This window comes from Dromiciops gliroides, chromosome 4, assembly GCF_019393635.1.
Source record: "Dromiciops gliroides isolate mDroGli1 chromosome 4, mDroGli1.pri, whole genome shotgun sequence".
NCBI lineage: Eukaryota > Metazoa > Chordata > Mammalia > Microbiotheria > Microbiotheriidae > Dromiciops > Dromiciops gliroides.
In genome coordinates this window covers 200,618,564-200,645,350 of record NC_057864.1, presented here as the reverse complement: position 1 = coordinate 200,645,350, position 26,787 = coordinate 200,618,564, and positions in this window count along the sequence as shown.

The window sequence follows — 26,787 nt, the reverse complement described above, 5'->3', positions numbered from 1 at the left end:
ATTTAATTGGCTTGGGGACTAAAGGCTGAGGCTGTTTGTTTACCAGCACATAATTACAAAGAGCCAGGGCATGAGGAGCTTCAGCTCTTCCAGACCAGCAACAAGCTCGATAACAGGAAACTACACTCATCAGAATCAATGCTATGTCTATGATGAATATCCTTCCCTTCCATGGCTAAGTAAAACTCCTTTGGTTAACTGCAAAATGTTCCACAAGTGTCTCATTTCATTCGAGTCTCTAACCTGAACCAGCCTGATTAGGTTCTGGCTTCACTCTTGTAGGGGTGAGCGACTGGCAGCAACATGTTCACTGTTGGAGTCATTTTCAGCCATATCCAACTCTTGTGGGATCCCATTTGGGGTTTTCCTTGGCAGAGATGTTGGAGCGGTTTGCCATTTGCTTCCCCAGCTCTTTTTCAGATGAGGAAACTGAGGCAAACAGAAGTGAACTTGCCCAGGATCATACAGTTAGGAAGTGTCTGAGGCCAGATTTGAATTCAAGAAAATGAGTTTTCTTGATTCCAAGCTCTAACCATGGGGCCATAAGGGACCTTACCCTCAACAGCACTACATTGTCAGTCAATAAATGATACATGATAGCAGAGCATAGAAAATGATTCCCTCCCCCCACCCCTATTTCACTGATGGTAAATTGGGAGCCAGAGGCTCAGTGTGTACTCCTCAAAGTCATATAGTCCAATGAGATGATAGAGCTAAGTCACCAGGCTTCCCCAGAAGCTAGCCTGCCCTTCTCCCTCTCCATGCAGATCAAGTAAATCACTAATGGCATACAGCTAGATAGAGGCATAGATATGGATATGTATTGTATAGAGAGTGGGGATGAGTTGGAATAGGGAGGAGAATTATGAACTGACTAGAGGATCAAGCTCATTGGAGCCTTCCAATGGAGAGAGAAAAGAGAAGACCACCTAGGTTGCCTCTTCTGTCCTCTCATTATACCCCTTATATTCCCCTTGCCTAGCAACCCAGCTCAGGTTCTTAATAGGTTATCAGTAAGTCCAGTTTAACATCTGGTACTTTCTTCTTTACCAGGGGAAAATAGCCAGGAATTCTGAAACCTTCAATAGGCTCTGCCCCTTAGAGTAGCAACAGTAAAAAGAAAACTGCTCCTTCCCCACCTCTCCCTCCCCTGCTCCCTCCCCACTCTGCCTCCCTCCTTTAAAAAGTCTCAAGCTGTGATTAAGCTGAGATCAGACATGCCTTCCAAAATGGATCTGAGGCCCAAGGCTAAAGCCAGAGGATGAAAGGACTTGAAGGAGGTGGGGGAATGGGGGAGAAAGAGGGAGGGGGAGTTAAAAATTTAAAAATACACAGACACACACACATAACACCCACAGGTTGGAATTTTCAAAGTGAAGTTGTCTATGGGATTCCATCAAACAGCTGTCTCAGTCTACTCTCCCCCTACCCCCTCCTCCCTCCCCACCCCCCACTGCCTATGCCTGGCTAATCTTATTGAGCCAGGAATTGATTTGCAAGAACTTTAATTTTTCAGGCCGAGCTCAGGGCAGGAGTTGGAGTCCAAGGCTGCTTCTAGCCTAGGAGGTGGGGGACTGAGTCTGCGCTCTGCATCCTTGGCACTCTCTTGGCCCCTGCCCCTCCTACCAGCCTCTCCACCCCCTCTTCTCTGTCCTCAGGGACTTCACATGCTGTGCCAGGAGCAACTGCTTCCAATGGAAGGCAATATTACTGTTCACTTTGCGTTTATCCTGTCTCTCATCACTACTCAGAGGCACAGAGAGAAGTTAAGATGTGTTAGCTCAACCTTTGCTGGAGGACCACCCCATGCAGGAAATGGGAGGGGGAGGAAAAAAAAGCAGGAGAACCTAGGGAGGAGGGCAGGTGGGAAGGGGGAGAGTAAAAGGGGAGCTAGTGAAAGGGAATTCTCATTCAATAGGAAAGCATTTAATTACAATAACAGCGCTTACCTCCCAGGGTTGTTGTGAGGATCAAATGAGATACTATTTGTAAAGCACTTAGCCTGGCACATAGTAAGCTATCTATTAAGAAATTATTATCCCCTCCCTCTCTTTTATAGAGACCCTTCTTTTTGCAGGACAATATGTTATCAGAGGTTATCCAGGGGGAAGAAGGGAAAGGGACCCTATTCTTACTAAGTGACTACAGTGTGCCAGGCATTGTGCTAAGCACTTTACAGTTATTCTCATTTGATGCTCACAAAAACCTTGTAGGTTGTTGTAGGTGCTGTTATTTCCACCATTTTACAATTGAGGAAACTGAGGCAGACATCAATTAAATGATTCGTCCTGGGCCCACGACAATCCTAGGCCACATTTTAACTCAGGCCTTCCTGACTTCATGCCAGCCACTGCATCCACTGAGCCACCTAGATGCCTCATGGACTTAGGTCCCATGAACTTTTTGTTGTTGTTTTGAATCCTCAGATAACTGCATTTCATTATTATTGGCTTTCTTTTCAATCCTAAATATCTTAGATTATGTATTTAAAAATTTTATTCTGAGAAGGTATCCCTAGGTTTCCCCAGACTGCCCAGGGAGTCCCATAGCACACACAAAAATGTTAAGAAGTCCTGCCTGCTAGATAATGTGAGTGACTAAAGTATAAAATAGTACCTGAAGTCAAGGAGTGTTCAATCTAGTCGGGGATTAGATACCTGGAGACCATATTTCAAGTTTTCCATTTAGTTCACATCTATATAGCACTTTAAGGATCACTGGAACATAGATTTGGAGAGAGAAAGGACCTAAGAGATCATCTGGTCTAACCTTTTCATTTGATTTCATTCTATTTTTATGCTTTAGTTTTATTGATGTCTTTTGTTTCTATATCCCAGTCATTCATGAATATTCCCATTTGCTCCTTCCTCTCCTCCCCTACCTTCTTCCTCTCCCAGCCTCCCAACCCTGGGAGCTATCCATGGTAACAAAGAAGAAAAAAAATAATAATTAAAACCAACTGACACATGGATTACATTTTACAGTGTATACTGGCACTCTATGTCCATAGTCCCTACCTTGTCCTTCCAGTGGAATAAGGGAAGTTAATTTTTTGTTGTTCTTTTAATTTATACTGTTGTGGTCCTTGTATATACAGAGTGCCCCAAAAGTCTTAGTGCAATTTTAAGCTTTAATGGCTTTAAATTAAATCAAAACTGCACTAAGACTTTTGGGATACTCTGTAAGATTTTATTGGGTCTGCTTACCTCCCTTTACCTCATTTGATATGTTTTCCTCTGCTTCTCCAAATTCTTCATATTCATTGCTCCTTATAGCATAATAAAATTCCATTCATTCCATTCATATAGAGGCAGATGTGCCTCAGTTGATCATGGGGCCTGAAGTTGGAATACCTGACTTCAAATCCAGCTTCAGACACTTACTAGCAGTGTGACGCTGGGCAAGTTGCTTTAACCTCTGTTTGCCTTAATCCACTGGAGAAGGAAATGGCAAACCAGTCCAGTATCTTTACCAAGAAAATCCATGGACGATATGGTCCATGGGGTCATGAAAGAGTCAGACACGACTGAACAACAACAAACATTCATACACCACAATTTGTTAAATCACTCTCCATTCAATGTAGACTCACTTTGTGGTAGCAAAGAACTAGAAACAAAAAGTACTGCTTTGAATATTCTGGTACGTGGTACTCCTTGGGATATGTGCCTACCAGTAGAATTTCTGAGTCACTTTTTAAAGCATAGTTACACATTGCTATCCAAAATGGTTAGACCATTCACATCTCTATTAACAAAGCATAACCACCTTCCAATATTTCTTCCACTGTTGACAATTTCTATCTAATGTTTGGGTAGATTTGCTGGGTGTGAGGTAAACCTCATAGCAGTTTTGATTTGCATTTCTTTCATTTTGGGGGTGATTTGGAATGATCTTTCATAAGGTTTTTAATCATTTGTGAAGCCTTCTTTTGAGAACAGTCTTCCCCTGTTTTTTGACCAGCATGGCCCAACCCCGTCATTTTCCATGAGAAATCTCAGGTTCTCCCACCTGAACTATTGCAGTGGGATCCTATCAGGTTTCCACTTCCAAACTTATACTCTTCCCCAACCATCCCTTCAGGATGGTGTCAGAATCATTTTTCCATTGGTGCCACTGGTTTTTGGTTCAGAATGTCAGCCAACAAAAGGGGGACAAGAGGGAGAAGGTAGTGAGAGTATATGGATAGACAAACAAGGGACAGCCCAGGTGTTTTGCTAGTATCCATATGATGTAAAAAGAATGAGATGAAATCCTGAGTACATTAGGTGGACTCATGAGCAAACCTGGACAAGAGTCACCCAGAAGTCACTGAAGGGAAAATTCACATCAGTCATAAGAATAACAATAGCTAGTGTTTAAATAGTTCCTTAAGATTTCCAAAGGGGATCTGTGCTTTTTCTTAAGATTTTCCCTAAGCCTGGACACTCTCTCTCTCTCTCTCTCTCTCTCTCTCTCTCTCTCTCTCTCTCTCTCTCTCTCTCTCTCTCTCTCTCTCTTTGCAGGGCAATGGGGTTTAAATGACTTGCCTAGGATCACAAGCTAGTAAGTGTCAAGTGTCTGAAGCCAGATTTGAACTCAGGTACTCCTGACTCCAGGGTCAGTGCTTTATCCACGGTGCCACCTAGCTGCCCCAAGCCTGGACTCTCAATGTCCCTTTTCCCCTGTTGAATTTCTACCTATCCTGTGAAGACTAAGTAAAATGTCAATTAGTCCTTGATCCCTTCTTTGGGAAATGAGCTTGCCCTTCAAACCTCATTAAGCAATTTGTTCTATGCATTCCTGATGCACTCATATGTTATTGTAGCTCCAGTTCCAAAGCACACTGGTATGAGTCTTTCTCCTTATTGTTGGAGATCAATGCCCTGCCCTGCATGAGAGGTGCAAAGCAGTTGGTGAGAGTAGGATAATTCCAGCCTCCTTGGGTCCCCTTCAAAACTTACCAAGCCTCAAATCCCCTTTGGGACTCTTCATCATTTGGGGCACTTTTGGCTTTAAACTTTGAGAGAGAGAAAGTAGCAGAGGCCGACCCCACTTCAGGATGCTGAAGGAAAGACTCTAGGGAGACATGAGGGGAACAGGTAGTCTCCATCATGTCCTTATCCCTGACCTGCTATCCTAGAGACTTAGGTGGGGAATTTCCCCTTGAGTGAGATCCAGGATGGTATCTTTTGGTTGAGTTGTATTTATCTTACTCCCAATGGAAGAACTTCACTCTGTGTTGTCTGGTATATATTCTCATACATATATCTTCTCAGATTTCTTTATTGCTACTAACTTGGATAAATGTTTCATCTTCCTGAGATCAAATCTGGCCTCAGAAACTTACTAGCTATGTCTATGACCTTGGGCAAGTAACTTTATCTTGTTTGCCTCAGTTTCCTCATCTGTAAAATGAGATGGAGAAATGAAATGGCAAAACACTTCAGTATCTTTTCCAAGAAAACCCAATGGGATCACAAAGAGTCAGATATGACTAAACAACACTAACATTTACCATTCCCAATTTCTTTTTATTCTTAATGTTTAGATGTAAAAGTTTCTATTCACTTAAGGTCTTTTCATCCATAATGTTGAAAATCCTCTATTCCTTAAAAGGTCTACAGGCTTGCTATTCTTGGTTTAAGCCTTTATCTTCTGGCTTCTTGAATATTGTATTTCAAGATTTTCTCTTGTTTATAGTAGTTGCTGCCAAATCTTTTGTGATCTTAACTCCTTTCTGACTGCTTGCGGTATTGTTTTTTTCTTTGATATAGGAGCTCTGGATTTCGGGCCTGACATTCTTGGGAATTTTCATTTTGAGATTTATTTTAGGATAAATCCTTCATTTTTCTCTCTGTTTCCAATAAATCTGAGTATCTTTTTTAATTTTATTTTTAATCACATTTTAGGTAGTCTAATGAGTCTTAAATTGCCTTTTTCCCCTTTCCCAGGACTGTTATTTTTGAGAACAAATACCTTGAATTTTCTTATATTTTTTTTTACTATTTTGTTGTTATTCTATTTTTCCCTCGTGGACTCATTGAACCCTTTTTAATCCATTCAAATTTTTAGAGAATGTATTACTTGGATTAAGGTTTTCTTCCCTGTTGTCTAAGCTATTAATTTCTCCTGCTAGTTCTTTCCTCCAGAAATCCTTATTTCACTTATTCCATTTTTATCTCTGGCTTAATTTTACCCCAGATAGTCTTGTAGCCTTTATGGCAAAGTCATTTTTCTCCCTCTAAGGATCTGATTTTAAGGACCTATGGAGTTACCTTCTTCTTCTGGATCTATCTCTTTGGCATCTCTTGATTCATAATATTTCCTCATAGTGATCTGTGTTTTCTTATATTTATTCATGTGCCCAGCCTCAGTAGACAATTTGTTACTTTGTGCTAGGACTGGGCTCTTCCCCCTCCTGTCCTTTTGAATGGGTTGGTCAGTCCCTGTTTGGTCCTGATGACAATTTTCTGGGTTTTCCTGCTGTTGGCTTCCTCCTCCCCTGGTGTGTTGTACTTAGAGTAACTAACTGGGTTCAGGGTCACTAGTCAATCCAATATAATCCATTAAGCAACTATTAAGCTCCTACTGGGGGAATAGGTAACACAATGGATAGAGTACCCAACTGGAGTCAGGAAGATTCCTCTTCCTGAATTCAAATCTGTTCTTAGACTGTGTCATCCTGTGCAAGTCATTTAACCCTGTTTGCCTCAGTTTCCTTATCTGTAAAATGAGCTATAGAAGTAAAGGGCAAACCACCCCAGTATCTTTGCACAAGAAATGGGATCATTAAGAGTCAGATGTGACTGAAAAAAAAGTGAACAACAACAAAAAGCTCCTACTATGTGTCAGGTTCAGTACTAAGTATTGGAAACACAATTAATAAAAAGAAAGACTATCTCTGCCCTCAAGGAGCATACAATCTAATGGGATGGTGGGCAGGGAGAAGGGGAAATAAAACACAAAAAGAGTACAGAAAGAGGAGGGAGAGGAGAGGGAGATGGGGGGCAGGGGGCAGGGGATGGTTGTGTGGGGGGGGGAAATGCAGGGGGCCTCTTGTTCTGTGGAGTTGAAATCAGGAAGGGCAGCAGACGCAGAGCTGAATAAACTGAAAAGTGCAGTTTCTACACTCTATAAAGGAAGACATTGGGAGGAATACAGAATTCCACCCTACAGCCCTCCAATCACAGTGGAGAGGAGGCTGAGAAAAGTGTTGTCAGTCAGGGTTTGAGTTAGCAGCAAGGTGATGAGATCAGAGGGGATGAGCTTTACCTGGGAGGAGCATTTTGTTTCTACAGGAGTTGAAACTAGGTAGGGCAGCAGCTACAGAGTAGAGTGGGTTAGAGTTCTCTGCTCTACTATTCCCTTTGGGTGTTCCATTTTGGTACCTCTGTAGTCTTAAATCTCCCTGGGATGTCCCTGGAATAAATACTACTGCAGGCTTTCAAACTCTCTCAGGCATCTCAGGTCAGAGTGTTGCTGTAGTTTTCCCGAACCTCTTGAATGATCTCTAGGAGCTCTGCTGGCAGCTTCTTGCTTGTACACCTGAGTTTTTGCTGATTTCCCTGGCAGGTCACCTCTTCTACTAGCCTAGCTTCTTCCTGTCTTTTTGTGTGACCCTGGGCTGGATGAATGAGTTTATTGATATTTCCCTTTAGATTTCTTGATTGTTATTGAACAATGTTCTCCCACTCCCCCCATATTTTTTTCCTGAACTATATGTAGGAGAGCTGGCCTACTCTACGACTTTTCATGCTGCTATCTTAACCAGAGGTCCCCTGGACAAATGGATTTCAAAGGTCTTTTTTTAGCTCAAAGACTCATTGTAATCTATGATTCCCCATGCCACAGTACGAGGGGTCACATAACTCAAGCTCAGGATCAGATTGTCTCTTTCTCTTTCAGGGCTGAGAAATTCAATTTAATTAAATAAAAAAATATTTATGAAGAATTGATGGGTCAGAGAATAAATCATAGAAACAATAGATGATTTCATCAAAGTAAATGGATTTGAGATATAGCCAAAATAGTGCTTAAGAGAAATGCATATCTCTTAACGTGAATAAACAAAAGAGAAAACCAACAGATCATTGAATTGATCATGTAAAAAACCTTAGAAAAGCAGCAAAGAAATAATCCCAACTAAGCACAAAAATAAAACTATGAAAATCAAAGAAGAGATTAATAAAATCTAACCCCTCCCATTCCCCCCAAAACCAACATAATATATAGTATCAATTTTTTAAATAGTTGGAGCTATAAAAAAATAACTAACAAAACAGATAAATCATTAGCTAATTTGATGATTTTTTTTTTTTAAAGAATGGAAATTCCAATTACAAATACTAAAAAAGGGCAGCTAGAATGTTGGGTCTGGAGTCAGGAAGACTCATCTTCCTGAGCCCAAATCTGTCCTCAGACATTTACTAACTGTGTGACCCTGGGCAAATCATTTAACCTCGTTTGCTTCAGTTTTCTCATCTTTAAAATGAGTTGGAGAAGGAAATGGCAAACCACTCTAGCATCTTTGCCAAAAAAACTCCAGATGGGGTCACAAAGATTTAGACACAACTGAACAAAAACAAACATTATAAAAATTTCACAAAAAGTGAAGAGGAAATAAAGGGTATTATTAGAAATTATTTGTCTTGGGGTCAGCTAGGTGGCACAGCAGTGGATAAAGCACTGGCCGTGGATTCAGTTCAAATCCGGCCTCAGACCCTTGACACTTACTAGCTGTGTGACCCTGGGCAAGTCACTTAACCCTCATTTACCTTCAAAAAAAACCCAGAAAAGAAAAAAAAATAAATAAATTATTTGTCTAATAATAAGTTAACAAAATTGATAAATCAAATGGATGAATTTTTGTAAAACCATTCTGATTAACAGAATAAAAAATAGAGAATTTAGATAGACTAGAAAAAGAAATTGAAGGAGTCATAAATGAGGTACTAAAGGAAAAACCAGATGGATTGTCAAGTAAGTTCTAAAAAATATTCAATGACTAATTAATCATAATATCACTTAAACTAATTGTTAAAACAAAGAGGGGGAGTGATCCTACCCATTTCTTTCTATGGCACAAATATGGTCTTGATACTTACACAAAGAAAAGTCAGGAAAAGGGAAAAATCCTATGGACAAATAGCCTCAATTAACATTAACATAAAAAAGTAAATAAAATATTAGTGAAGAGGCTAATTAAAAGGCTATTAAAAAGATTAAACAGTATGAACAGGTTGGATTTATACCAGGAATGAAGACTTGTTTCAGTATCCGGAAAACTGAAAGCAGAATAGGCCATACTGATAATAAAAACAAAGCCTCATTATTTTACTGATAGCTTCAGGGGGAAAAAAGCTTTTAACAAAATAACAATTAAAATATTAAAATGCACAGGAATAAATAGGCCTTTCCTTAATGTGAAAAAATGTCATCTATCTAAAACCAAGAACCAGCATTGTTCATCACAAAGAAACACTAGAGACCTTTTTCTTTAAAATATGGAGTAAAAGAAGAAGGTTCATTTCCACCAGTGTTATTCAACAGAGGGTCAGGGAGCAAATCTGTCATTTTACTGATGTAAGGAGCTCCCAATAAAAGACATCATTTACCAGTGCAAATTGGGACCTTCTTTGCCAATTACTATCTGAAAGAGTTGCTTCGAGCATTAAGAGGTTAAATGATTTGCATATGGTCATAGTCAGTATGTACTAGAGATGGGATTGGAACTCAGATCTTCTTGGCTCCAAGACATCTCTATAAGGCAGTATAATTTTTAAAAATTAAACTGAAGAAATAAACAAGGAAAATGAGCAAAATTATTCATTTTTAAAGGTTACATGTTAGAAAACAATAGAAATTCAAATTAATTTTTAAAACTAATAACTTACCCCCAAGGAGATCATAAAGTAAATCCACATAAATCATCAGATTTTCTGTATATTATCAACAAAACCCAGCAAGAAGAAATATAGGAATTGCATTAAAAATAAATATAGAATAACAGGGAGTCCCCCATACCAAGACATGACAATTATATGCAGGAATGTATAAAACATTCTTTACAGAAATAAAGACAGGCCTAAATAATCAGAGAGATACTAATTGCTCATGGTTGGGCCATGCCAATGTAATATTTTTTTAACATAGTACCTAAATTAATTTACATATTCAGTGCCATAGCAGCCAAATTATCAAAGAGTTACTTTATGAGTAGAAAAATAATAACAAAATTAATCTAGAAGAACAAAAGATCAATAATTTCAAGAAGAAATAATAACAAAAGATGGGAACAAAGGAGGCTGAGAATCATTGGATCTCAAGCTATAATATAAAGCAGTAATCATTAAAACAATTTGGTATTATGTATTTTAAAAATTAAAAAGTTGAATAGTGGGGCACACTAAGAATGCAAGTAGAAACAAATTAACATAGCAACACAATTTTTATAATAAACCTTAGCTATTGGGTTAAAGATTTACTATTCTATAATAAGTTCTGGGGAAATTGGAAAGTAGTATAGCAGAAATTAGGTTCAGACCAACATCTCACAGCATAGACTGCAATTACCTCTAGATGGATGATTGGTCTAGATGTAAAACATTATATCATAAGCAAATTAGAGGAGACAAGGAAGGAGATACCTTTTGCAATGATGTATTGGGAAAGGGTTCTTGATTTTTAAAAAATGAGATACAGAAGATTACAGAACATAAAATGGACAATTAAATTACATAAATTTGAAAAACTTTTGCATAAAATCAATGCACCTAAAATCATACAGAAGACATTTAACTTCAAAAAACTCTGCAAGAAATTCTCTGATAGGGCTATGGTATATAAGTTACATCAGGAACTGATTCATATATATATAAAAGCAAGAGCTATTTCATGATAAACAAAAGGGCAAAGGATGGTCAGTTATCAAAAAAAGTAATCTATTATATCAATAATCATATAAAAATGCACTATTTTAGGGGATGTGGGAAAGCTGGGACACTAATCCACCATTGGTGGAGTTGTGAAAAGATCCAACCATTCTGGAGAGCAATTTGGAACTATTCCCAAAGGAAGGGGGAAGGGAGAGAGGGAAGGAGGAATAAAAATTGGAACCCAAAACTATAAATAAAAATGTTTATTACATTTTTTAAAATGTTCAATTTCACTAATGGAAATTCAAATTAAAACCACCCCATTTCTCTAACACATACACACACACACATGATATTGGCAAGGAAGGCAAAAAATGGAAAATGGCACTTGTTGAAGAAACTCTAGGTGGGCATCCATACTATTGATGGAGCTGTGGATTGGCCCAACCATTCTGAAGAGCAATTTGGAATTCTGCCCCAAATATCTATAGATGCCCTTTGATCCAGCAATACTGCTAGGAGGAACATATCCCAAAGGGATAAAAAAAGAGCAGAAGGATCCATATACAACTATACAAATATAATCATAGCAATATTTTTGCTGTAGAAAATAACTAGAATTCAGGTCAGTACCTATCAATTGAGAAATGGTTAAACCAATTATGGTAATTGAATGTATTGGACCATTATTGTACTATAATGAATGAGAAAAGTGTTAGATTCAAAGAAGCCTAAGAAGACTAGTGTAGTGCAGGCTCAAGAATCACCATCCCAAATCCCACAGGTACAAGTAGGTTGGGTAATCAAGCAGGTGGCTGGTTACTGTTGCACTTTGTGTTTTACCCTGAAGGTTTGAGGTTGATACTATATATAGCTCAGGGCTTCTTAAACTTTTTCCATTTGTGACACCTTTTCACCTGAGAAATTTTTACATGACCCTGGGTATATAGGCATATGAAGTATACGTGACCTTTCAGTGTTGCCAATTTTTTGCAAATCCCACATTCAGTTATGTGACCACATATGAGGTCACAACCCATGGATTAAGAAGCTTTGCTATAAGGGCAGCTAGGTGGTGCAGTGGATAGAGCACTGGCCTTGTAGTCAGGAGGACCTGAGTTCAAATCCGGCATCAGACACTTGACACTTACTAGCTGTGTGACCTTGGGCAAGTTACTTAACCCCAATTGCCTTACCATAAATAAATGAGTGAATAACTAAATTAAAAATCAGTATAAAGAAAAAGCTCAGGGGGCAGCTAGGTGGCGCAGTGGATAAAGCACCGGCCCTGGATTCAGGAGTACCTGAGTTCAAATCCAGCCTCAGACACTTGACACTTACTAGCTGTGTGACCCTGGGGCAAGTCACTTAACCCTCATTGCCCTGAAAAAAAAATATTGAAATTATCTCTACATGTAACTAGAAAATAATAAAATACTTTTATGATTGAATGTGGCAAAGGAGCAACTCACAGCTCCTTATTGAATGAAGGTCATTTTTCCCCTTAATGAAGTTTCCCTTAGGTATAAATTTTCAGTGGGTTCCTTGTAGAATCCTGAATCTTCCTTTCCCCAGAGTATCTGGTTTGTCCTTGGTTCTCAAAGCAGATGATGCTATCAGCCACTGATGGGATTCCAGGAAGTCAATATCCTCTGACCTTTCAAAATTCATGAGGAAGGTCATCCTCTTGTCAAAGGGTAGATAAAGAGGAGGCGGAGACAAACCCCCTCTGAAACAAAACAAAATAAAACAAAAACCCACAACTATTTCCGCTCAAGGGCTTGTCTCAATCAGATCTACCACTAGGCTGGCTTGCTAATAGAATTCCTAGGTTTTGAACTGGCATTCAGGTTTTATCTAAGCCCCACAAAGCATGATTGACTTTCCTTAACCAACCACAAGAGATTTCCTTTGTGTCAACATTTGCTTTCATCCAATGGCTCAAAAGTATTTCACTCTTCCTTTGATTGATTGTTTGTACCTAGTTTATGATTGTGATTGATTTATGGATTCAGTAGAGATGCCTCAGGGTTGTTCATATGGAATTCAAATCTCTGATTGATTGATTCAATGGAAAAGTCCAGGCTCTTTGTAATTATCAAAGTAGGGGTACACTTGTATGAGCTGATGCAGAGAGATCAAAGCCAGTAGAATTTTTTCACAATGACGAAAACATTGAAAAGAAAAACAACTTTGAAAGACTTAAGAGTTCTGATCAAAGCAGTGACCAACCAGGAATCCAGAGAATTAATGGTGAGGCATGCTTCCCACCTCTTGTCAAAGAGAACATGGACAGAGGTGCCTAATGAAACATACATTTTGTACATGACCAATGCAAGAATTTGCATTAAGGAAAACCTTAACTGTGCTTATTTATCACAAAGGAGGTGGGTGTTTTTTTTTTTTCCTTTTGGGGAAAGGGGAGAAAATAATGAAGAGGAGACTAATAATATAAATGCCAGGGAAAAAAAAGAAAAGAAAGAAAAGAATACTGATAAAAACATTTTTTTAAATGTACAGAAGAGAACAGAAGGAAATTCAGAGGGGGAAGGAGACAATTGGGACGGTTTTGGAATTAACATCTGAATTTATTATACAGTTTAGAAAACAATCTCTGTCATAAAGATTTGTGTATTCCTATACAATCTCCTTTTTCTAGTCTTCTTTGTATATGAAAACATTCGTGATTCTTCATGGTACTTTTCATGTTCAGAATAACCAAAAAATATGGAAAAGAAAATTTTTAAATAGAACCATAACAAAAGAAGTCAACTAGTTTCACCACTTCTTTTTCTAGATTGTGTAGGTCCAAAGAGGAGAAGTGATTTACCCAAAGTTGTACAGCTAATTAGTTAATACTATGCTACTTTAGCTTCCAAGCTGCTGTGACTTTTGGAGGACTGACTGAGCTGCTGAAATTCCCAGAGAGACTTGAGGTTGATCCTGACAGAACATCTGTTATGAGGGCTGGGGCTGGGCTTTATCATTTTGGGTTGAGTGCTTAAAATACAGTTATTATGTGCAGGTACTATTGAGAAAATGGCCCCATACATCATTTTTGTCTGTTTGCATATTATATATTGCTTATTAATATAAATGCAATTTGCATTAGAGTTGGTTTGTTTGTTGAGGAACACATTTTTTTTTTTTGCTTTCTGAAAGGACAAAGGATTATTTTCTGACCTTTCCATGGTTGCTACCTATAGTTTGGAGAAATGAGCTAAAAAAAAACCCATCAATAAGACATTTGTATCATTAAAAATAAGAGAAATAGTCTCTTTATACATAAAGACTGGTATTAGCTTGATGGAGGTTTAGTGGAAAGCACACAGAAGGCTTGGATTTTTCATTTCCATTCTGTGACCTTGGGCAAGTCACCTCCGCCATTTTTGCTTTAGTTGCCTCATATGTGAAATGAAGATAATAATCTCTTCCCCTGCTGGCCTCCTTGGGTTGTCGTGAGGCTCAAACAACAAAACAGATGTAGAAATGCATCAAAAAAAGTGTGAGGCCGTACAAATAAGAGGGGTTATTCTGTTGCCCCAGCAATTGGTTTCCATGGTGTTTTTTTTCAAATGTCTAAACTAGCCCATCCAGTATACCAGCTGCTTATAAAGAACATGCTGACCTAACAGCCAGACAGTCAGTTTCCCAACCCCCCTGGGAACTCTTGTTGCCATCTCCAGAGGCATCCTCTCCATCAGATGTAATAGTGACAGCCAAACAGAAGCTCTTTGAAACTAACTACCTCATCCAGGGAAACCACAGACAATATAGGAGGGAGAGGGTAAAGAGAGAGAACTTGTTTGGCCTTTTTGCAGTTAAAGCCATGTGCTACAGTAGTGAGAATATTGATCTTGAGGTCAAAAGCCTAGGATTTGAATTTCAGCTGCATAATCTTGGACAAATTATTTTACCCCATTTAAGGTGAGTTTTATCATCTGCAAACGGAGTCAGTAACCTACCTCATAAGAGTTTAGTGGACATCTTGGCTAGATAATACACAAACTTCTTTATAAACCTTAAAACACAACATAAATTTAAGATATAATTTCAGAAAGGACATGTTTTCACAGGGTAGCTAGGTGATGCAGTGGCTAGATCACTGGGCTTGGAATTAGCAGTCATCTTCCTCAATTCAAATCCAGCTTCAGACACTCACTAGCTGTGTGACTCTGGGCAAGTCACTTAATCCTGTTTGCTTCAGTTTCCTCATTTGTAAAATGATCTGCAGAAGGGAATGGCAAACCACTTCAGTGTCTTTGCCAAGAAAACCCCAAAAGGGATCACAAAGAGTTGGACTCTACTGAACAACAAATGTTCTTATAAGGCCTTAAAGTAATCCAAGAAAACTTCACTTTCCTTGTCCTTTTTTCTCTCATACTTTCCACAAAGCTCTGGGTAGGAAACAAAATAAGCACTGTGCTTTTTTGTGAGCTGAACTATTGTAAGGTTCTGTTCATGAAGGTGCTTCTTCCCTCCCTCTCCCTGCTCATTGCATTATATTCCTAGCACAGTTCTTATCACAAAGTAGGTGCTTTAATAAATGACTGTTTAAAAAGTGTTTTACTGCAGTTCTTTTAAAATTAAAATATCACCACTTCTCCTCAATGACTCTCCCTCTTCCTCCATCCACAGACTCTGCCTCTCACAGAACACTCCAAGGTAACAAAGAAACACCGTTAAACGAGTCAACACATTGACCATGACTGACAATACATGACTCATTCCTCACATCTCTGACAAGAGGCATGGGTCTTCTGAAGTCACAATTGGTCATTACATTAATCAGAGTTCTAAAGGTTTCATTGTTGTTTCCTTTAACCTGATTGTGGTCACCATGTAATTTGTTCAACTTGTTCTACCTAATTAGCGCTTCATCCGTTTATGCAAGTTTTAGGATTATAGATAGAGTTTGAGAAGGGACACCAAAGGCTGTCATCTTGAAAATGAGGAAATTGAGTCCCAGAGACTGTGGCCATGGACATGAATGCAGATCTGGATGTGGACATGGACATGGACATGGACATCTATGGGTATATATATATATATATATGTGTGTGTGTGTGTGTGTGTATGTATGTATATGAAAAAAAGAGTATGTGTATCCCCATATCACATGAGAAAACATCTGAGATCAGATTTGACCCAGGTCCTCTGACTCCAGAGCAAGTTTTCTTTCCACAGCATTATGTTCCTTCTTCCCAAGTTTCTTTAAATTCACTATTTGTCAATTCCTATATCATAATAATATTCAATTGTGTTCACACACCATGATTTATTCTGCTACTCTCCAATCACTGGCACCCACTTACATTCCAGTTCTTTGTTATTATAAAAAGTACTGCCATAAATGTTTTTGTCTATTTAGGACATCTCCTTCTGTTATTGACCTCTTTAGGTTATATACTTAGCAATGCTGGATTGAAGGATGTGTATATGTATGTATACACACACACACACATATATATATATATGCATATACACACATACATATATATATACATGCAGTTTAATGTCTTTTCAATTATAATTCCAAGTTTGTATCTATATGTATATATACTTATATGCATATACATATATCATATATTTGTATATGTGGTATGTGCAGATGAATATATGTATATGCATATACACACACATACACACAGAGTTCTCTATTATAATTCCAAGTTGGTGTGTATGTATATGTGGTTATATATACACATATACATATATGGATATGGATGGTTTAGTGTATTTACTAATTTAAAATTGTTTCACATATATGTGTGTATGTATGTCTTTTCTTTTTTCTTTTTGGTGAGGCAGTTGGGGTTAAGTGACTTGCCCAGGGTCACACAGCTAGTAAGTGTCACGTGTCTGAGGCTGGATTTGAACTCAAGTCCTCCTGACTCCAGGGCTGGTGCTCTATCCACTGCACCACCTAGCTGCCCCTGTCTTTTCTATTATAATTCCAAATTGTAAAGGTTGGACAAATTCACAGTTTCACTAACAGTATATTAGTATGTCTAGTTTTCTACCATGCCTGAAATTGCCATATTTTGTCATCTTTGTCAGTGGGTGTGAGATGAATCTTTGGGATGTTTTAGTGTATATTTCTTATTATTAATGATTTCATACTTTTTTATATGGATATTGATTGTTTACAATTCTTCACTTAAAAACTATTTGTTCATAATTTGACTATCTGTTGGAGGATGATATTTGTTTTTATACATTAGTATTGATTCTCTAAATAAAATAATTTGGATGTAACAGTGCCTACATTGCCCCCTCCAATGCCTGAAAAGTAGGTATGTTACATTTCACCACCACCACCTGCCTCCATTCTCTGGTACCTTTAAGGGAGTCTAATCTCTGTCATTGGATCAAGCCCCCATCAATGATATTCCCCCAATTCTAGGTGTACCTTATATCCCAGTTCCATTTAGGTTCTTACAAGTCAAATTAGCTTTTACAAAGGAATTGTTACTTAAATGTATAAGAACAAATATACAAACACCGTCCCCCCCCCCAAACATGAAGGTATAATTTCTCCCATACCATTACAGTCCCTGGGGAAAGGGGATTAGGTTCATAGTTTAGCTCAGTTCCTATATAACACAGTATCACCAAATTCCAAAGACAAAGGCTCCCTTGGGTTTGAGACCCAGGCATCTTAGCTTCTCAGGGCTTCCATACTTGGCTGGCAACACCCAACCTGGAATCCTGACTCTTGGGTTACCATGATTTGAATCTGGGTCCAGTGGTGATTCTAACACCTTGTGACAAGAACTTTAAAAGACAAACCAAACAGACCAGAACAGCACTCCAAGTATATGTCTAAGGGTCTTGAGATCTAAACAGAAGAGAAAAGCTACCTTCCATATCACTCCCATTTCAGTTCATGGTACACTTCATTCCTTTTGGACACCATAGCAAAAAGACTCAGAAAAACTGTCTCAGTCCGGCAATTTAAAATATGCATCCCATTTCAGGTATATAGTCAAATGAAAGAGGCCACTACTCTCACCTATATGATAGGGGAACATAGAATACCTTCTCTGAGAAACAAATCCCAAGTATTTCCATTGTGCCCTTGAACCCAAGACTCCAAACTCTAAACAAAGCACTGTTTTCCAGTATAACAATTTTGACCAAGGAGAGAAAGAAATGAAAAATAGTGAGAAATAGTCCCAATGTGGAGGAGTAAACCTGGGTCTTGCTTTTTACTGGTAACATGAGTTGTGTGGACTATGAAGTTCTGGGGGGAGCAGTCAACTTTATATAGATCTGAGGTTATTTCTTCTCTAGGGAGAAAAGCCTTACCAATGACTGGAGAAATGTATTGGTCCCTGGGAAGATTGGGATCATCAAAAGAAAGTGTTACTTGATTATCTAAAGACCCAAAGTCTTCTACTGTTTTGGGGGGTGCCTCAGATTTAAGGAAGTATCATAAATATGGAGGACCATATTGGTCCTGGAGCATATTGGATTTACTGTAGAAGTGAGATGCTTGACATTGTAATGACTGTTAGTATATTTTTATTTATTGGAGGCCTCAATCCCAGGGTAGTGTTTTTAGTCTGAAGGACTGTATAGACCCTTGGGGGATGTGGTGATCACTGGAGGAAAAAGAAGAGGTTTTTTGTTTGTTTATTTTTATTGTTTATTGGCTTGGGTGTAAGTGGTTGTGTTTTCTGTAAGATGAAATAAAGTCTGTCCCATATTTTATATATTGTTAACCTGAGTGCTTACATGGGATCTGACAGCTCTTAACCTTTTCTGTGGAAACCTAGACAAGAGACAAAGCCTGATTTTCCAAGAAAAATCCTGGGTGAGAGCAAAATGAACCAAAGAGATGTCAGTGTTTGAACCCAGGCCATATAAAAGGGAGCAATCCTTGGTTCTAGGTCAATGTTTACATAACAATATGAAATTTTTGAGTTTCAAAATAATTTCACACCTACTCTCTCCATTGGAATCAATGTCAAGGCCAGGGGAAGAATTAGGATAATGAACTGCTGGAAAGCTATAGACTATAAAGGAGTTTGGAAGCTAAGTGGCACAGTGGATACAGTGCTGGCTCTGGAGTCAAGAAGACTCATCTTCCTGAGTTCAAATCTGTCCTCAAACACTTACTAGCTGTGTGAACCTGGACTGGTCACTTAATCCTGTTTGCCTCAGTTCCTCATTTGTTAAATTAGCTGGGGAAGGAAATGGCAAACCAGTCCAGCATCTTTGCCAAGAGTCAGACATGACTGAACAACATAGAGGAATTATATCTGTGAATATCAACAAGAAGGAGTCACCCTGCCATAATGGAAAAAGAATTAGACTTGGAGGTAAGAGGGACCTGGGTTCAAAGCCCACCTCTGACATTTATATTGGCAAGTCACAACTTGAGTAAGCCTCAGCTACAAAATAACAACCTTACAAGGTTGTTGTGTTCAAACGATATAATGTATGCACTCTACTGTGTCAACATTAAAGCACTATATAAATACCAACTATTATTTTGAATGTTGGCCTCTCCCCTAATCTCCATCCTTTAAATACTGCCTACTAATACTAGACCAGTAAACTAAATTCCCAAGGGGCTGACTACAGGCCATTTCTCTTGCCTCCTATCTGGCCCTTGGGCATAGGTCCTTAGGTCTTTTGGTTTCTAGGAAAGATGCAAGACTATATCTCCTATACACAGAAAAAGTAGTTTTTGGACCAACTCCTTATCTATATACTCCCAGATCCACACAGCTCATTTTAGGAATCTAAGTGCTGTTGTTAGATTTATTGAGATCAGGAATCTTTCTGTAAGAGCAAGCTCCTAACCATTCTGGGGCACAGGGCCTCTTTCAGCTTCCTAAGCACAGGATAACAGCTGGTGTTTTAAAAAAATGAAAGAATTTGAACTCTTGCATGCCTGGAGCTCCGGACTGGAAGCTAGAAGCCCTGCATTCTATACTGGCTGCATATTAAATGTGGGCTGCCATTGTAGGCTCAAATTCCCTTCATGCCTTGGGATTTACTCATCTGCAAGACAGCTGTGCTTGCTACCTCGTTCCCTCCCTTAGGGAGGAGTAATGAGCATTAACGGGATGACTTTTTAACTTTGAGGAAAGCATGAGATAAATCCATCCTCGTATACTATTAATACAGATATTATTAGTGTGATTATTTCCAGGCTAGTCAGATTCAATGAAAGCTACTGTTCAACAAGCCAAATGCAATCTTCCAGGTAAGAGAGGCCGAGTACCCTTATATGGTACAGCAGCATATGCAATGGCTGACTGCTCATCCTTGCCTTTATGGCCATCACCCGAAGACTTGGGACTCTTCTCCTATTTGGTATGGGTCTCTAATTCCTTCTTCTTCATAGCTTATCCACCTCCTCCTTGGGACTCCAGCTCATGTTGATGTCAAGTCACGGAGTATAGAAACAAGGGCTTTAGTCATCAGTAAAATATAGACTTGACTAGAGACAATGAGGATGACAGGGGTGAACAGGTGGGGCAATCACAGAGACATAGAGAAGCTTCACAATTGAGCATCTAGTCCATTTTGGGCTCTAGTCCTTACTGCATTCCTGTTGTGTGACAGTCACTTACTAGATAGTTGACAATGAGCATGTCACAACTTTATTCTCTGTTTTTCTTCTGTAGAATGGGAATGATAATAATTGCAGAATGTACTATGCAGTGTCATGAGGTAAGCAACTCTATAAACTTTAAATAGATGTTCACAACATTCTCTTCTCTCCCTAGGTCTCCTACATGACGTGGTCCCGTCTCTGTCTCTGCAGGTAACTGAGCAAATAAAGAACACTAGTTCTGAACTTCCTCTTTTATCATACTCTACGTCTTATAACCTCTCAACAATATACCCCATTCTCTCCTCCTTTACTCTAATTTGTGATAAAGAGGTTATCTTACTGTGGAAGGCTAACTCCTTCTATTTGTACCCTTGATCTCATCTCCTCCTATATCCCTACATTCATCCCCTTCTTCTTTTCTCCATTATCCAACTTCACTATCTATGGACCCAAAGGTGTACTGGAGTCAGTTTATACAAGTCAGGAAAGCTGATTGTTAGATTATCACTGTGAACACTTACACCTTGAAAATTGACAAACCTAAAAATTGAGGCTGGGTTTATTGTTTTGTTAACTATCTAGACTTAAGAAGGTGATGGAGAAAATATTAATAATGCAGATGAAACTTAGGGCATGCAGTACATTTCCTCTCCCAGAGAGCTGGTTGTCAAACATTTGCATGGACCCCTTTTTTAATCCAATTCAATAAACATTTATTAAGTGCCTAAGATGTTCCAGACACTGTGCTAAAAATATTGGAGATACAAAAAGAGACAAAAGACAGTCCCTCCCCTCAAGGAGCTTACAATCTAAAGAGGGAGATAACATACAAACAAATATGTACAAAGCAAGCTGTATATTGGATAAATAGGAAATAATTAAGAGGGGTTAAGGAAGGCTTCCTGTAGGAGATGGGATTTTAATTGAGATGTAAAGGAAGCGGGAGAAGTCAGTAATAGGAATAGAGATGGGAAAGTGTTAAAAATGTTACAAGTAAGGGGAACTGTCAGTGAAAATGCCTGGAGCCAAGAGATGAAGTGTCTTGTTCATGGAACAGCCAGGAGGCCAGTGTCACTGGATCAAAGAGTACATGTCAGGGAGCAAGGTGTAAGGAGACTGGAAAGGTAGGAGGGAGATAGGTTATGAAGGACTCTGAATGTCAAACAAAGCATATTGTATTTCCTGGAGGCAATAAGAAGCCACTAGAATTTATTGAGGAAGGAGGTGACATGATTGGACCTGCCTTTTATAAAAATTGCTTTAGTGGATGAATGGAGAATGGATTCGAGTTGGGGGAGACTTGAGGCAGGCTGCCCTACAAGTAAGCTATTACAATAGTCAAGGTGTGAGAGGTGATGAGGGCTTGCACGAGAGTGATCTATTTGGTCAGTTTGGGAGATGTTGCATAGGTGAAGTCGACAAGCTTTGGCAATAGCTTGGATATGGGGCATGGGGAATAGTGAGGAATCCAGGATGATTTCTAGCTTGTGAGCCTGAGAGATGAAGAGGATGGTGTTGTTCTCTATCCTAATAGGGAAGATTAGAGGAAAGGAAGGTTTTGAGGAAAAAGATAATGAGTTATGTTTTGGTTATATTGAGTTTGAAATATCTACTGGACATCCAGTTTGAGATGTCTGAAAGGTAATTGGAGATGACAATATTGTGAAACCAATGCACCCTTCTTAGAATAATGTTTTTAAATCCATAAAATAAAGCCAAAGACATCTTATAAGGAGCTGTGCTAGGCTGCAAGAAGAGTACAATCCTGCAATTGTGCTGACATAGTCCCCAGGAAGACTGAACTAGAGAAACTTGCCTTCGAGTCTCCGAATCAGCAGCAGCACCAGCGTCTTGTGGAACTAAGCCTACAGTCGGGTGAAATGGGATGAACAGCTGCCCAGGGAGGAAAATACAGGGGTTTCTGCAGTACATAAGGAGGAATTCAGCTATCCCACCCCAGCAGGGAACCAGGAAGAAATCTTGAGAGGCAGGAGGCCCAAGTAAGAGAGGGACACAGGCTTGTCATAGGCTAAGAAACACAGAATACAGTTTTGCTGGCTGGTTAATTAGCAAGTTGGCTTGAGGTTATCTTTAGACCAGAGAATAGGCAAGGGGAGAAAAAAACATGCCCTCCCTCAAACCAAAATACCTGGGACCCTTTGAAGCTTAGGACAGTGTAGCTTGGAAGTAGGGCCCCACTGTAAGAGGCAGTTAAAAGTCAAGTAAAAGATGGCAAGATGAGCAAGCAAAGAAAGTTGAGAATTACAGAAAGTTTCTTTAGCAACAAGGAAGATCAAGGTGCACCCTCAGAAGAGGATAACAACCTCAGGTCCCCTACATCCAAAGCTTCCAAGAAAAATATGAATTGTTCTCAGGCCATGGAAGTGCTCAAAAGGGACTTGGAAGAGAAAGTAGGAGGAGATAAAAGGAAGATTTAGAGAGATGGAGGAAAGAATGGGAAGAGAGATGAGAGTGATGCATGAAAGTCATGAGAAAAAGTCAACAACTTGAAAAGCTAAATGGAAAAGGAGATACAAAAGCTCTACTAAGAAAATTATTGCCTAAGAATTAGGATTGAACAAATGGAAGCTAGTGACTTTATGGGAAACCAAGACACAGTAAAGCAAATCCAAATGAGTAAAAAAAAAAAAAATAGATGGGAATATGAAATATCTCTTTGGAAAAACAGCTGACCTAGAAAATAGATCCAGGAGAGATAATTTGAAAATCATTGGACTACCTGAAAACCATGACCAAAATAAGAGTTTAGACAGCATCTTCCAAGAGACTGTCAGGGAAAATTGCCCTGATATTCTAGAAGCAGGAGGTAAAATAGAAATTGAAAGAACCTACTGATCACCTCCTGAAAGAGATTCCAAAAGGAAAACCTGCAGGAATATTATAGCCAAGTTCCAGAGATCCCAGGTCAAGGAGGAAATATTGCAAGCAGCTAGAAAAAAAGGAATTCAAATACTGTGGAGCTACAATATGGATATAACAAGATCTAGCAGCATCTACATTAAAGGAACAGGGGGCATGGAATATGATATTCCAGAGGGCAAAGGAACTGGGACTACAGCCAAGAATCACCTACCCAGCAAAACTGAGTATAATCTTTCAGAGGAAAAAATGGGACTTTAATGAAAAAGAGGACTTTCAGGCATTTGTAATAAAAAGGCCTGAACTGAACAGAAAATTTGACTTTCAAATATAAGACTCTAGAGAAGCATAAAAAAGGTAAACATGAAAAAGAAATCACAAGGGATATTAAAAGATTAAACTATTTAAATTCCTACATGGGAAGATAGTACTTTGAACTCAAAAGAACTTTCTCAGTATTAGGGCAGCTAAAAGGAAAACATTTAGATGGAGGACACAGTTCTGAACTGAAAATGAAGGGATGATATTTGTAAAGCATTAATTTTTTGTTTATCCTTGTTTTTGTGGGGCAGGCAGGGTGGGGTGGCTTATGTCTGGAACTGGATTTGGGCTCGGGGCCTGCAGGGTCTAGGGCTGGTGATTTGTCCACTGTGCCACCTAGATAACCCATGATGATATTTTAAAAATAAAGTTAAGGGGTAAGAGGAATACACTGGAAGAAAGGGAAATGGAGAGGCATACTGGGGGAAAGTAGCTCACATAAAAGAAACAAGAAAAAGTTTATGGAGGGGAGGTGAAGAGGGGGAAGGAGTGTGGGAGTGAGAGAACCTTACCATCATCAGAATTGGCACAAAGAGGGAATGACATACATACTCAAGTGGGTATGGTTATATATTTTTCCCTGAGGTAAAGTAGGAGGGGAAGGAGATAAGTGGAGGAGGGGAGAGAAAAGGGGAAGGAAGGAAGGGCAGATTGTGGGAGGCAGCGGTAAAAAGCAAAACACTTCCGAGGAAGGTGAAGATGTTCTGCGTAACTGCACATGTATGACTTATATTGAATTGCTTGACTTCATAGGGAGGGTTGATGAGGATAGGGAGGAAGAACATTTAGAAGGCAGAATTAGCTCAAAGACCTTAATCTCATCAGAGTTGGCTCAAGGAGGGAATAACATACACACCCAATTGGGAGGAATAATCTATCTAAAACTACAGGAAAGAAGGAAGGGAAGAGGATAAGGAGGGAAGGGTGAATGAAGGGAGGGCAGAAAGGGGGAGAGGACAGTCAGAATCAAAACACTTTTGAGGAGGAATAGGGTAAAAGAAGATAGAAAATAGAGTAAATATCCTGGGAAAGGGATAGGATGGAGGGAAACAGTTATGATGATTGATTATAATAGCAAAGTGTATGTTACCTTCTTTGCTGGGCTATTGTGAATAAAATTCTTTGTCAAGTTTAAGGTACTATGTAAAAGTTATGATGAACAGGATGCTATCAGAAAAACCTGGAAAGACCTACATGAAACGAAGCAGAGTTGGGGGCAGCCAGGTGGTGCAATGAATAAAGCACAAGCCCCAGATTCAGGAGGACTTGAGTTCAAGTCCAGCCTCAGACACTTGACACTTACTGGCTGTGTGACCCTGGGCAAGTCACGTAACCCCCATTGCCCTGCCCCTCCCCCAAAAAAGAAATGAAGCAGAGTGAAATGTACTGTATACAAAATAACAGCAATAGTGTAGGATGATCTGCTGGGAAGGATGTGGTTATTTTTATCAATGCAATGATCCAATATAACTCTGAAGGACTTATGAAAATTGCAATCCATCTACAGAGAAAGAACTGATGATATCTGAAAACAGATTGAAGTATAATTTTTTTGACAGTTCCTTAATCTAGTTTTGTTTTTATCTCTTTTCTCTCACAACCTAGCTAATGCAGAGATGTTTTCCATGACTACTCATGTATAACTTATATTGAATTACTTGAGTTCTTGGGGGCAGGGGTGGGAAGGGAGGGAGGAAGAGAAGTTGGAACACAAAGTTTTAAAAATTGATGTCAGGGGGCAGCTAGGTGGCACAGTGGATAAAGCACCGGCCCTGGATTCAGGAGTTCCTGAGTTCAAATCCAGCCTCAGATACTTGACACTTATTGGCTGTGTGACCCTGGGCAAGTCACTTAACCCCCATTGCCCCACAAAAAAAAATGATGTCAAAATTTGTTTTTATATGTAATTTGGAAAATAAAATTCTAAACAGAAAAATAAATAACCACAAAGAACAATAACAAATAAACAATAATAACAATAACAAATAAACAACAATAAATAACAACAAATAACAATAACAAACAAATAAACAAAGTCACTTCAGGCTATGATCTTAAATCTTTCTTGAATTATTCAGCCCAACTCTTTTTTTTAAAGTTGTCTATGCTGATTGTATCTACTTCCTCTTCCCTCTCTTCTCAACCCTTTGTACAATCTGAATTCCTGCCCCATTACCCAACTGTTTCAATCTAATGGCCTTTTTTCTGTTCTCATCATTTTTTTTTAGTGAGGCAATTGGGGTTAAGTGACTTGCCCAGGATCACACAGCTAGTAAGTGTTATGTGTTTGAGGCCGGATTTGAACTCAGGTGCTCCTGACTCCAGGGCCAGTGCTCTATCCACTGCACCACCTAACTGCCCCCTCATCATTTTTTAAAATATCCCTGCAGCATCCAACACTGTTGACTACTTTTTCCTCCTGCACATGACACTGCTCTGTCTTGGTTCACTTTGTATACGTCTTACTCAGTCTCCTTTGCTAGATCAAAATCCATCTTAAGCTCCCTAACTGTAGGTGTACCCCAAGGCTCTGCATTGTGATTTTGTTTTGTTTTGTTTTGTTTTGTTTTGTTTTGTTAGGCAATTGGGGTTAAGTGACTTGCCCAGGGTCACACAGCCAGTAAGTGTTAAGTGTCTGAGGCCGGATCCGAACTCAGGTACTCCTGACTCCAGGGCCAGTGATCTATCCACTGCGCCATCTAGCTGCCCCCATTGTGATTTTCTTACTCCTTATCTAGGCTTACCAAGTAGAGCTTGCACAAGCCATCACATTTCATCCCATCTTCTCCAATAGATTGCCCCATTTCCTATCCCCACTTTATTCCTTATCTCCATCTCTTCCTGTCTTCTGAGTCCTTCCCTATTGCCTAGAAACATGTCCTTGTCTCTACTATCCTCTAAAAACCCCGACTTGATCCTTCCATCCGTGCTATTATCTTCTATCTCTTTTGCTCTTTTTTTTTTTTAGTGAGGCAATTGGGGTTAAGTGACTTGCCCAGGGTCACACAGCTAGTAAGTGTCAAGTGTCTGAGGTCGGATTTGAACTCAGGTACTCCCGATTCCAGGGCCGGTGCTCTATCCACTGTGCCACCTAGCTGCTCCTGCTCTTTTCAACTAAACTTGAAAAGGCATCTCCAATGGGAGGCTCCACTTTCT